The sequence below is a fragment of the Lepidochelys kempii genome, chromosome 6 (assembly GCF_965140265.1).
Source record: "Lepidochelys kempii isolate rLepKem1 chromosome 6, rLepKem1.hap2, whole genome shotgun sequence".
In the NCBI taxonomy this organism is placed as follows: domain Eukaryota; kingdom Metazoa; phylum Chordata; order Testudines; family Cheloniidae; genus Lepidochelys; species Lepidochelys kempii.
Window position 1 is genome coordinate 120,750,058 of NC_133261.1, and position 12,642 is coordinate 120,762,699.

Below are 12,642 nucleotides of genomic sequence, written 5' to 3' on the forward strand. Positions count from 1 at the left end.
TTTCCTTCTCTTAATATCATGCCACTACTTCTTGAACCACCAGGAATAATCGCTCACCTGAACATTCATTCCATTCACATCGTCACAGATGGTTATCACAGCCCTGTTGCCATCATGGAGCCAAGCTATAAGTATTTCTTTTAAGCTTTCCTCATCAGTTAATCCCTCCAGCCCCCCCCCAACCATCTCTCTTGCAACCCCCTTTGGCTGACCAGAGCAGCTATGCTAAGGGGCTACAGACACTCTGCCCCATGCATTCTTCTTGCTGGAGTCTATTCCCTCCCCCTCCACAAGGGAGATGAGAGTGGGAAATCCCAACAAACACCCCCAAAAGAAAGAAGCAGATTATAGCTCTGTTTTTCAATACTTCTCCCCCCACTCCACTACCGGCCCCCCTGCACACAGCACTTTCATTCATCTTGCAAGAATTTAAAATGACTTGGCAGGACAGGAAGTGTCTACAAATAAACCAGAATGCACTTTCTGTTGAACAAACTCCAACAGATAGTAATGAACAAAATGTCCCCTTACCTGGAATATGATTTTCATGTAAGTGACAAGTCAGCAGGTCAGTTGATCTCTTCCTTTGCATCACAATGGGGATAACAGAGATGCCATCAGCACTAGTTTTTTCCTACCCTGCTGTGCTCTAAAAAATTATTCTAGGAATCTTAAAGAGCAGGAGAGTAAAAAAAGAAATGCAAGTTCAGCAAACAGAACTCCATAATCTTTATTCAACCTTTTTCACAGGGAATAGGAGCAGAGGGGAGCTGTTTTAGTTTATATTAAGCTTTAAAAAGTATTTACTCAGCAGTTCCAGATACAGATACGACACTCCAGATTTGCTTTACATTTACTGCATTTCTGATAAAAAACACTATGGAGCTTTTACATTAGTTAAAAATCATCAGCTGATGTAGGGAGTCTCAAAAGATTTAGCTGGAACAAAAAACTACTGGCCTGAATGAAAACCAATGGATCTTCCCAAGTTCCAGCTCAGATAATCCGCTTCTTACGTCCTTGTCACAAACTAGATGTTGTTCTAGAACCACGCACAAGCAATGGCTCTTTCCCTCAGGTTAAAGCATACACAGCTGGAGCAGCTGAGGCTTTGGTCTAATGAACTGCAAAAGGTTGGAAACTACTGGGGTAGGGCAACAAACCCAGTGACTCTTGCATGCTGCTCAAAGTATTGGCCATTAAAACATTTTCCAATTGCCTTAGACAACCAAGTAAGTGGTTGCAGTTAAATGACCTGACAATTTGTGATATACAAGGCATTTCCTATTAGGAAACAAAGGAATACTCCTGCAACTGAGGTAACTGCATCGGATCTTAGATAAAACTGGCAATTTTTTTTGTACGGGCCACCACTGGAGAAAGCCCTGTTTTATGTCCTGATCCAAGTCCCACTAACGTCAGTGGACATTGGGTGGGCTTTCTACAGCTCATGGCCTCCATTGGTTCACTGAAGGTGTTATGAGGCTGTCAGAATTACAGTCAATCCTCCTGGTTGGAGAGAGGTCATCATGATGCAATTATCAGTGGAAGAGCTGGTCAAAAATTTCTGATGGAACCGTTTTCTATTGGAAAATGCTGATTTGATTAGATTAAAATCAAAATATTTTGTGGGAACATCAAATTCATTACAATTTTTTATCAAAAATTATCCAAGCACTTGTTTTCACTTTATCATTTGGCCTTTGAGGTTATATTATAAATCAATCAAATATAAGTCAAAATTAAACACTTCAGCGTAATTGAAATGAATCACTTCCATAAGGTTGATCCTATATTTCTGAAACAATTATTTTCAGAATTTTTGTTTCATGTGAATTTTGCCTTTTCATTTTCTGATTCACAAGGAAAGGAAATTTCAAAGTGTCAGAATTCCCAACGGGATGGAAATTCCAAGTTTTGACCAATCAATACCCCAGAAAAAAAATCTAGGACCAGTTTCTTCAGTGTGCCTGGGTTGCTTTGTTCCATTTTGGCAAAAAGTGTAACTAGGTTAAAAAAAGAAATTAGAGAAGTTCATGGAGGACAGGTCAATCAATAGCTATTAGCCACGATGGTCAGGGATGCAACCCCATGCTCTGTGTGTCCCTAAATCTCCAACTGCCAGAAGCTGAAACTGGATGGATCATTTGAAATTGCCCTATTCTGTTCATTGCCTCTGAAGTATCTGGCATTGGCCACTGTCGGAAGATAGGATAGTGGGCTAGATGGAGGGAGGGATAGCTCAGTTGTTTGAGCATTGGCCTGCTAAACCCAGGGTTGTGAGCTCAATCCTTGAGGGGGCCATTTAGGGATCTGGGGCAACTATGGGGGATTGGTCCTGCTTTGAGCAGGGGGTTGGACTAGATGACCTCCTGAGGTCCCTTCCAACCCTGATAGTCTATGATGGACCATTTGTCTGACCCAGTATGGCCATTTTTAAAGCAGCTCTAAAACCAGCATTACAGGCCTCCTGCTGGGGAAAATCCTTGGTTTGCAGAGGCAACATAGCAGCTCTGACACCACATTATTCCCCAAATCCCTAGTGCAGGGGGCATGATTGGGGCATCGATATGTTCTGGCAATTTTAAGATGCAGGAATGGCCCTGTAGTGGGTTGGTTACCCGCTCCAGCCCTGGCAGGGCTGAGGCCACCATGTGGGGAATAGCCCAGCTGGATTAAGGAAGCAGCCGCAGCTGTGGCCAGCTCAATCAGGCCCAGCTGGCCCCTATAAGAGGCTGTGAGCCAGGAGCCCAGGCAGTCTGCAAGGTGCCGAGCAGGACACCTAGATTGGAGCAGGGCTGGGGAAAGGCCAGAGGAGCTGGGAGCTCCGAGGAGCCTGGAAAGCCTCAGGCTGCAGGCCTGACTACAGGCCGAATCGGTGAAGGGTTTCAGAGGGGCAGCCCATGGGTAGGCGGAGGCAGCAGGTCCAAAACCCCCTTGCCGGTGATGAGTGGCGTATACACTGCAGCCTGCCCCGATATAAGGGGCTAAGTGGCAACTGGCAGTAGCCAAGACTGAGGCGAGGGTTCCCCTGGGTGGGAAGACTCAGAACCCGAGAGTGTGGGGGTACTGCGAGGGGGGCAGCACCTCAGAGAAAGGGGCACCAGGTCCTGGGAGGGACACGGGGGCCAGCAGTAAGGTGGATCACTGGCCTGCAGAGGGTGCTCCAGGGCTGGACGAGCTAATTCCCAATGACTACCAGCAAGAGGAGCCGCTGGGTGAGTCCGAACCTTTATAAGCCCCCTGGAGCCATAGGACTGCTCTATTTTATACCAGCTGCCTGAGATTGTTCTAGGGACCAGCCTGACATATAGAAGGCCATAGGCGGGAAGCCATCTTTAATCCCCTCTCATCCCAAGCTGCGGCTGAGCACAACTTGGCTGCAGTTCACGATCTGGGCCTTGACCAGTATTTCTAAACAAGTGACAATTGCCAAACTTTAAAATAAACCTGCGAAAATCCTACTGATTGTATCTCACAAGCTGAAGTTGTCAGGTGCTAAAAGTTTGGGAGCTTGACAAATGATTGTAGTACTTTCAGTGCTAGCTTGTGATATAGAGTACCCCGTGTGGCAGAGGCTAGCAGGTGGTGGCAAATGGACAAAATCTTGGTTACAAAGATTTAAAAATTTGCAATACACAGCTAAGTGATTTAGGCGCTTACGTCCCACTTCTAAGACAAACTTCTAAGTGCCTAAGGCCCAGATCTTCAAAGGTATTTAGGTGCCTAACTTGCATTGAAATCAATGGGAGCCAGATGCCCAAATACCTCTAAGAAGCTGAGCTTAAGTCACTTTTGAAAACAGGATTTAGGAAACCAACAATTTGGGGCACTTTTGAAAATTTTACCAACAAGATTTTTTAGCCAGATTTTTGCATGCTCCATTATTGCCATTACTGGCAATCTCTGGTTTATTTTGACAGCGTAGTCATTTAACCAATCATTTGGAACCCCGCAAATCCAAATCAAATTTTATTCTAGCTGATACGCATATCTAAACCATTTGTACAAATCATGCAGCTACAGTAACTGCACAAGTTCTGTATATCCCATAAAATGTTGCACACACTCAATCCCAGATGTCTGCAATGGCAGCTGAGGGCACTCAGCACCTGGCAGGATTGGGCCCCTCCAAGTGCAAGGATCAAAACAAGGAAAAACTTTTAATTCGCTAAATTAACTAGGTCTGCCATTTTGTTAAAATTAATAGGTTTGATTCTGAGTTTTAGACATTCCCAGTTGTATGCAAAATTAGCATATCCCCACTATGAAACAGAAAGGGATTTTAAAAGCCCAAGAGCTCTTTTAATAGCATGCTGAAGGGACTGCAGGAGGGGCAAGGAATTTGCATGGAAGACAAAGTTAAATATTTTCTAGCCCATTTCAAAATTGGTTCTCATGCCCCGCCCTGCATTAAAGATCGGTAAACAAACCTTTTCAAAGACTTGATCCAACTCCCCCTGAAAACAACAAAGACAACCAGGGGCTTTGATGAGAGTCCAAGCAGGGCTCAAGTGCATTCTTCAGCATGGAAAAAGAAACCCTCTCAAAGGCCCCATTCAGCAGAGCACTTAAACACATGCTTAAGTGCCTTCTTGAATAGGAATGCATTTAAGCAAGTGCTTATGGGCTTTGCTGTTAGTCAGGGTCAAAATATTGATTTATACTGAACTCCTTTATTGCTAACAAAGCAGCAGACTTTATGCTAAAGACAACAATTTAAGAACTTTATTTCTCTCCATTAGGTAGGTACATTTCAAACAGGAAATATCATCCGGTCTCCCTTTAGGCCCCTTAAAATCAGTCATATTTGTATTTTCTGCTAAAGGGGAAAAAAGTGTCAAAACTAAATGTTCCCCCCATAACACCATGCTGGGAAATGTCTGCCAATAATTACATTCAAAAGAAAAGGATCCGTTTAGATGAAGATTGGCAAACAGCTGGTCCCTGCCTTTAGTGAGGGGATATATTTGACTGAAAATTAAATATCAATTTGCAGAATATGCAAGTTTGTAAAAATCCAGCCTTGGGGACATGTATTTCTGTGGAACATTTCATTCTTTTTTGATAGCTATCCATCAAATGGAGTGGTTAGCTCAGAGACATACACAAGTGTCTTCTACCAGCATTTGGAATCCAAGTATAGGAACTCTGTCTGCTATAGTAACCTCCTTAAAGAGGACCAGATGAATGTGGTTGGGGTGCAGATGGTTTAAAAACAACCAACTTGTACACAGCAGTGGAAAATATGTCAGGAAGTACAAGAGAAAATAGTGCCATTTTAATGACTGTCTCAGAGTTAAACAGCACAGTGCTGTTATGAAGAGCACCAAAATTGCCATATCAGAGGAGACCAGTCACATATCTTGTGGTCAAGAGGAATGACCGCCCTTGCAATCTTATCATAGCTAGCATAACAGCAAATGCCATTCTTATTCAGAGCCATCTCAAACCCTTTGGCAGTCGCTATGCAATTTGCCACAATAATATTCTGCAGCTCTAAGTTCTATGATAATTACTTAGTTCAGTTACATCTCTTCTCAGTGATTGTCAACATCAGGTTAACCACTTCTGTGCCAATTTATGGACCATACAATTATTTATTCAATGTAGCAGCCCTTAGCTGTACGCTCTACCCTTCGTTATTATTTGTATCTAAGTCTCCAGAAAAGACTCTCACAATGATTCCCAACCAGTAAAGCACTAAACAGTATCAAGAAAATGGGATTGTGCTAAGGGCACTATGAAGTCTGGGCAGAGGTCTGAATGGAGGGAGCTGAGAGTCAGGAACTCCTGAGTTTTAACGCTTGCTTTGGCAGATCTCATCTATTTCCCGAACAAGTCACTTACAGCCAGATTTTTAAGAACAGTCAAGTCAGCAACACTGGGTCTGGTTTCCAAAGCTGTAGCATACCCAGTTTCCAGCTCCTCTGAAATGCAGGCCCTTGTTGACTCAGATCAGGCCCTCAAAAACTGAGTCACACCAAACATATGAAAATTTTGGTCTCAGTTTCTCCATCTGTAACATGGGGATACATGTCTGCCTCAGGAAGCTCTGGAGGGGAACTAATTAGTTAATTGATTAGCCATCCATCTGGGCATTTAATCAATGTGCTCTAGAGAGGACTATTTCTGGCAAATTTTGCCAAGTCTGAGTCTCCTCTTATTAAAATCCATGTCAACACTCCGGCTGATTGCAATGAAGTAGGATCAGACTCAATAGCGGAAGTGCTGTGAGTGGGGAGGAATCCCCTCCTTGTTACATTCTTTCCATTAGCATTAACGAGAGTTCTCTGCATGCCTGTCACAAAGCCAAGCACCAAACACTCCGACCAGAGTTATGAGAAAAGCCCCATAGCTCACCATGGAATGACTCACCTTTGGATCCTGTTACTACACAATAATTGACAATTAAACATTTACACATAAGAGGAAAGACAGTGTGCATGTGCAGTTTCCGGGAATTAGCTAAGCACATTCAGAACATGCACGCTAATGTTAAATGCATCATTTTTAGCAGGGCCTCAGCCTGCTTTGCCTTTTGTGCCCATGTTTTGTACACTCGAGGACACAAATATTAGGATTTGTATGGCAAATTTTCTGATCTACACCAAACACTAATATTTAAGTCTGCAGTTACAAATACAGGTACAAATAAAGAATGCAGCTGTGAATTCTGTGGGAGTTGAAAACTATAGTCATAATTTGCACCAGTGAAAGGGAGGTCAGGCTTTTAAAAATGTTGGTCAGTAGGACTGGGTGAGCTTTTACGTATGTGGAAAACAAAAGGGTGTATTTTAGAAAATAACAGGCATGAATTCAGCTGCTTTCCCCTTTTAAAGGGATGGAGGTTGTACAGCTATATCCCCAGCTACAAGACTAAACACATAACCCTCTCCCCGGGGCCATAATTGGAAGGAGCCATAAAACACACAAGCTACCTAAATCCTACCTAGAGAGGGATTCACAGCCACATGTTCTACAAACCCAGCTGGAAAAACGCTATGTTAAACATCCACCCAAAGACCCACTTGCAAAATGAAGCACCAGCGTGCGCTAGGAGGCAAGAATAGGACCTCAAGTTTTTCATGCTCTGTTATTCAAGCCCTATGGTGGTTTAATGTCTTAATAACCAGTGTCCCAAATCTCTTCTCCATACTTGTGTGAAAATGCCATTAACATCAATAGGAGCTATATGGGAGAATAAAGAACAGGTCCCCAAGAACACTACTCTATTCTAGTTGATGGAGCTATAATACCGTGCTTCCTCTCACTGCATTTCTACAAAGCAAGCAATCTTAGCAACCACCCAGCTTCCCCAGCTTGTTCTGGCTACAGCTGTGATTTGCTACATGACATGTGGTGCTATAATTTCCACCCTGGTCTCCAGAAAAGTAGTTCTGCAAACCAGCCTGATTAGCCATCACTCAAGATTCCCGTTCATTTGACAAATCTAGTGCCTTGGATTACATCATTCCAGAAAACTGAAACGCAAGTCAGATGGCTAAGGCATTAATGACATCGCTGTAAAGACTCAACAATGCAAATCTTCCCAAAATGAACCGTCTTGACCTTTGCCGTACTGACAATCAGTGTGACATCATGTGCAAAGAAACTTTAAATTTAAACCAGGTGCTGCCTGGCGTCTCACGACTGCTGTTTAAACCACTAACATGAGAGGAGCTATGCTGAAATAGTAAAATGAGGCAAGAAAAATGCCAAGCATGGACAGGGCCCACTTACTAATAAAAACAGGTATGAGCAGCTGCTGAGGTGAAGACACAAAATCTGCCATGCCCTGCTCAGCATGATGGGATGATTTAGTCGGGGATCGGTCCTGCTTTGAGAAGGGGGTTGGACTAGATGACCTCCTGAGGTCCCTTCCAACCCTGATATCCTATGATTCTATGAAAGGTACAGGAGCTTGTTCTTACGCTATCCAAAACCAACTCTGGCTAGGAGCAAAGGAAAGTTTAATAATATATGCATAACAGATCACATATATTAACACTCATGCATGCGAGCAGGTTTTTCTTTACACAGATGCTATAATTATTCCAGAAACAAGACAGTGAAGATTTTCCAGTTATAAATCCGGATGTCCAAGACTCTGTAGCTTGGACTTTTCAAACTGTATCAGGTTAAAACTTGGCGCACAAGTTATCAGGATGAATTTTTATTTATATGGCACCATGGGTAAGCATGGTGTTTTACAGACTAATAAAAAGACATGATCCCTGTCCCAAGCAGCTTGCGTTCTATATAGTGTCTCAAACTCCCTCCAACATTCTTTTTTAAAGAAGTCAGTCAGTGGGTTACTCTCCGTCTTTACCCCACCACTACATCTTGCTGCAGACGTCAAGCCCCACTGAGAGAGAGTACACCATATGGAGCACTTACCCTCAGTTCTGCCATTGACCCCTTCTGGCCAACCACATCTCCTGGTGTCCTGCAGAAGCAATTCTGGTGTAAGCATGCTACTTAGCCACCATTCATCAGTTTCATGCTGCTGGTATTTGTGCCGTTTTGCTCCTCCTAGTGGTCCCTCTGTGCATAGCACAAGTAGCAGGTTTCCTATAGATTAAACTACTGTCTTTGAGATAGTCAGTTGCAATTCACACTGGGCAATGTTATTTATGCAACTTGAAAATGTCAGAGAGCATAATTCAAGGAGCAAAACAAATGTTTTCCTTTCTTCTATTGTCCTGGAGGTAAACAGATCCTCCAGGAGCAGTTAACAGCCCATTGGACAGTCTCATACTCATTGTCAACCACATTTTATCCATGAGTGGCAGATTAGACCATTTAAGGAGGCTTCTTGTTCACCTGCCAGAGTAAGCACCAGAACTATAAAGAGAGTGTTTATGGGGTGGAGGAAAACGGTAATTTTTAGCGGTTGGATGGAGCAAGGATGTGGAGGATCCTATCTAGACTTGCCATTATACAGGAACAGGGAGAGAGAAGACACTTTAAAATGCATTAAAGTTACACCACTACCATACTTAAAAAGAAAAAGCATGGCAGAGTCATCTAATAGTTTTATAATACTAACAGACTAAGTTGACACTATCGGCAACACTGGTAGGTTTAGGAAGTTAACTGAGATAATACAAAGCTTAGTTTAATGAAACAGACAAATTATAATACACAAATCATTCTGAAACAGTAGACAGTCAAATAAATTATGCAAATATTATTCTTTGTCTGTTTCTTTGGAACAAGCCCATGACTGTTGCACAGGGAGTATGAGGGGATGAGGAATCAAAATCAGGAAATTTGTTGTATAAAACACACAAGTTTGACTTTATACAAAGATAGGATAATTTTTAAATGCCTTTTAATTTCACATTAAGTATAAATATTCCCATGATAGACTGATCACTATTAAAATAGAAAGATATTATATATATACACACACACATGATTTAGAGATGGGATTCCCTTATACCCCTCTGTGGTCAAACCAACCAAGATGAAGAAGAGACCAAGAACATACCAACATGTCATCTGAAGGTTCAAGTAGTGTATCTACATCTGAGCAGCCCAAATCACAAGTACAGACACCAACTGAAGAAAATGTCTTCACAACCTAAAGGCAATTCCTGATGTTTATCAGTCAAACTTTTCCCATTTATTGAAGTTACAAAAGATGGCTACTGGTGCACTTCTTGCAAAAAACGGCTTACAAAGAAGGAAAGTTTCCCACTGTTACAATTGTTAAACAGGAGGAACGTGGTTTGCCAGGCCAATCAGCAAAGTCAATTCTGACAAACTACGTGAAAGGGATGCAAAACACCAAGTCTCTAGACTGTATCAACATGCAGAAAGCCTTATAAGCTAGTCACTGTCCAAGTCATTTTTAGAAGTACTTTATGAGCCTGTTAAGAATGCTGGAGACACAACACAGTTTATGCAAAGTAACATGGCTGTTGCATCATACTTTCTATTTAAGCAAAATAGGGGGTTGGACTAGATGACCTTCTGGGGTCCCTTCCAACCCTGATATTCTATGAAAAGATACCACACACTACAAACTACACTATACACTACAAATGTTAAGTGCATTGACACTTGTTAACCCTGAAGTTGGACACTGGTCCCAAACAAGATCGGCAAATGCTCACTATCTTTCTACAAGAAACTCAACTGACTGGTTAGAAGCATGTGGTATAACAGTTAAACACTCAGCAGTTGGAAAAGTGAACATTCAAAAAATTCAAAAAACTATTCACCACGTTCAAAAAGTTTGCATATATGACTGATGAAAGCACCAATGCAAATGGGCATCAAGTAGTCTTGCATATGTTATCTTGATGTCAGTGGTAGGCCAGTAGATGCATTTCTAGATGTTCGGGTTATAGAAGACACATTGGCTGCATTTGTGACAAGCCACATCTTAGAAGAGTTAAATGCTTGTAAATTGTACCCAAACAGATGGCTGCTTGTGCATTTGATGGAGCTGCAAACTTCTATGGAACACATGGTGGAGTACAAACTGAGACCTGGGGTGCCTGGGTCGGCCCTCACGGAAAATGCCACCATCAGGGAAGGCTGCAAAAGGGAGAGAAGACACTCTCTAAACTGATGGTTACCACAGAAGTTAAACTCACTAACCAGTCACAAACTGTGCTTCTGATTCTCCAAACTGGTTATCAAGAAGATGAAAAAAAGAAATCACACAGCCTCCTTTATTGCATTCTAGTTCTCTGGCTCCCAATCAACACATAGATCCAGTACTGTGGGAAGTTATTTAAAAACTCTACTCACTACACAAAATGTTCTTCTGAAAGGGAAGCCATGTTACCAGGTCAGTATTAGTTTGGATCTTACCCAAAATACCATGCTGCCAGCCAATCCTTTAGCGTCTAAAACTAAAGGTTTATTATAAAGAAAAAAGAAAGAACAAGAAGAGAGCTGTTAAATGGTAAGTAATCAGTTACATAAAGAAACTTCAGAGTCCATACATCAGGTTCGTAGCAATATTGGCGAGTTTGCTGGCTTGAAAGTCCCTCTTGAGCACATCCACTGCTTGGATGGGTCATTCAGTCCTTTGTTCAGAACTTCAGTTTGTAGAAAAAAGTTTCTCCAGAAGCAAGAACCAGGAATGAAGACAAAAGGGAGATGATGCAGCTGCCCTTCACATTCCTTTTGCCATTTGGCTTATACTTCCTGTGTCCCAAACACAAGCTTTACAGCACATGGCATGGTAAAGCTTTAGGGTTCTGTCCATAGGCATGCCCCTGCATGCATTGCTAAGTCATAAGGTGTAGTCCCTGGCCTTTCAATGGGTTCATTGTACAGCTGACCACCCTTGATGGGCCATCGAACAGGCTAGGCCATGCTGATGCCAATCTGTCTGGGCATGTCACACAGAAACACAGCACAAGTTTGGAAATACAGATATACCATACATATATAACACTCATAATACAAAGGTGATACAGACATATAAAACAAGATCATCAGACATGGCAAATTATAACATGGTCGCAGATACCTCATGTCAAGGTTCCTCTCCCACTCTGAACTCTAGGGTACAGATGTGGGGAACCTGCATGAAAAACCTCCTAAGCTTATCTTTACCAGCTTAGGTCAAAACTTCCCCAAGGTACAAAATATTACACCCGTTATCCTTGGACTGGCCGCTACCACCACCAAACTAATACTGGGGAAGAGCTGTTTGGACGCGTCCTTCCCCCCAAAATACTTCCCAAAATCTTGCACCCCACTTCCTGGACAAGGTTTGGTAAAAAGCCTCACCAATTTGCATAGGTGACCATAGACCCAAACCCTTGGATCTGAGAACAATGAAAAAGCATTCAGTTTTTTACAAGAAGACTTTTAATAAAAAATAGAAGTAAATAGAAATAAAGAAATCCCCCCTGTAAAATCAGGATGGTAGATATCTTACAGGGTAATTAGATTCAAAAACATAGAGAACCCCTCTAGGCAAAACCTTAAGTTACAAAAAAGATACACAGACAGAAATAGTTATTCTATTCAGCACAAGTCTTTTCTCAGCCATTTAAAGAAATCATAATCTAACACATACCTAGCTAGATTACTTACTAAAAGTTCTAAGGCTCCATTCCTGGTCTATCCCTGGCAGAAACCAGCATAGACAGACAGACACAGACCCTTTGTTTCTCTCCCTCCTCCCAGCTTTTGAAAGTATCTTGTCTCCTCATTGGTCATTTTGGTCAGGTGCCAGCGAGGTTACCTTTAGCTTCTTAACCTTTTACAGGTGAGAGGAGCTTTCCCCTGGCCAGGAGGGATTTCAAAGGGGTTTACCCTTCCCTTTATATTTATGACACGCCCCCCAAATCTCAGCTAGGGTGAAACACTGGCTGGGATTTCTTCCTGGAGCTCTAGGAAAAACAGAGTTAATAAGACACATGCATCTCTAAATATACTACCAAGTACATAAAGACTAACAATATTTTCCACATCTCAAGGACGATTTTAACCAGTTGATTCTGGGAAACTTTCACGGGAGAGTGCATCAGCCACTTTGTTAGAAGCTCCTGAGATGTGTTGGATGTCGAAATCAAAATCTTGGAGAGCTAAACTCCACCGAAGAAGTTTTTTGTTAGTTTCCTTGACGGTGTGAAGCCACTTCAGTGCAGCATGGTCAGTTTGCAG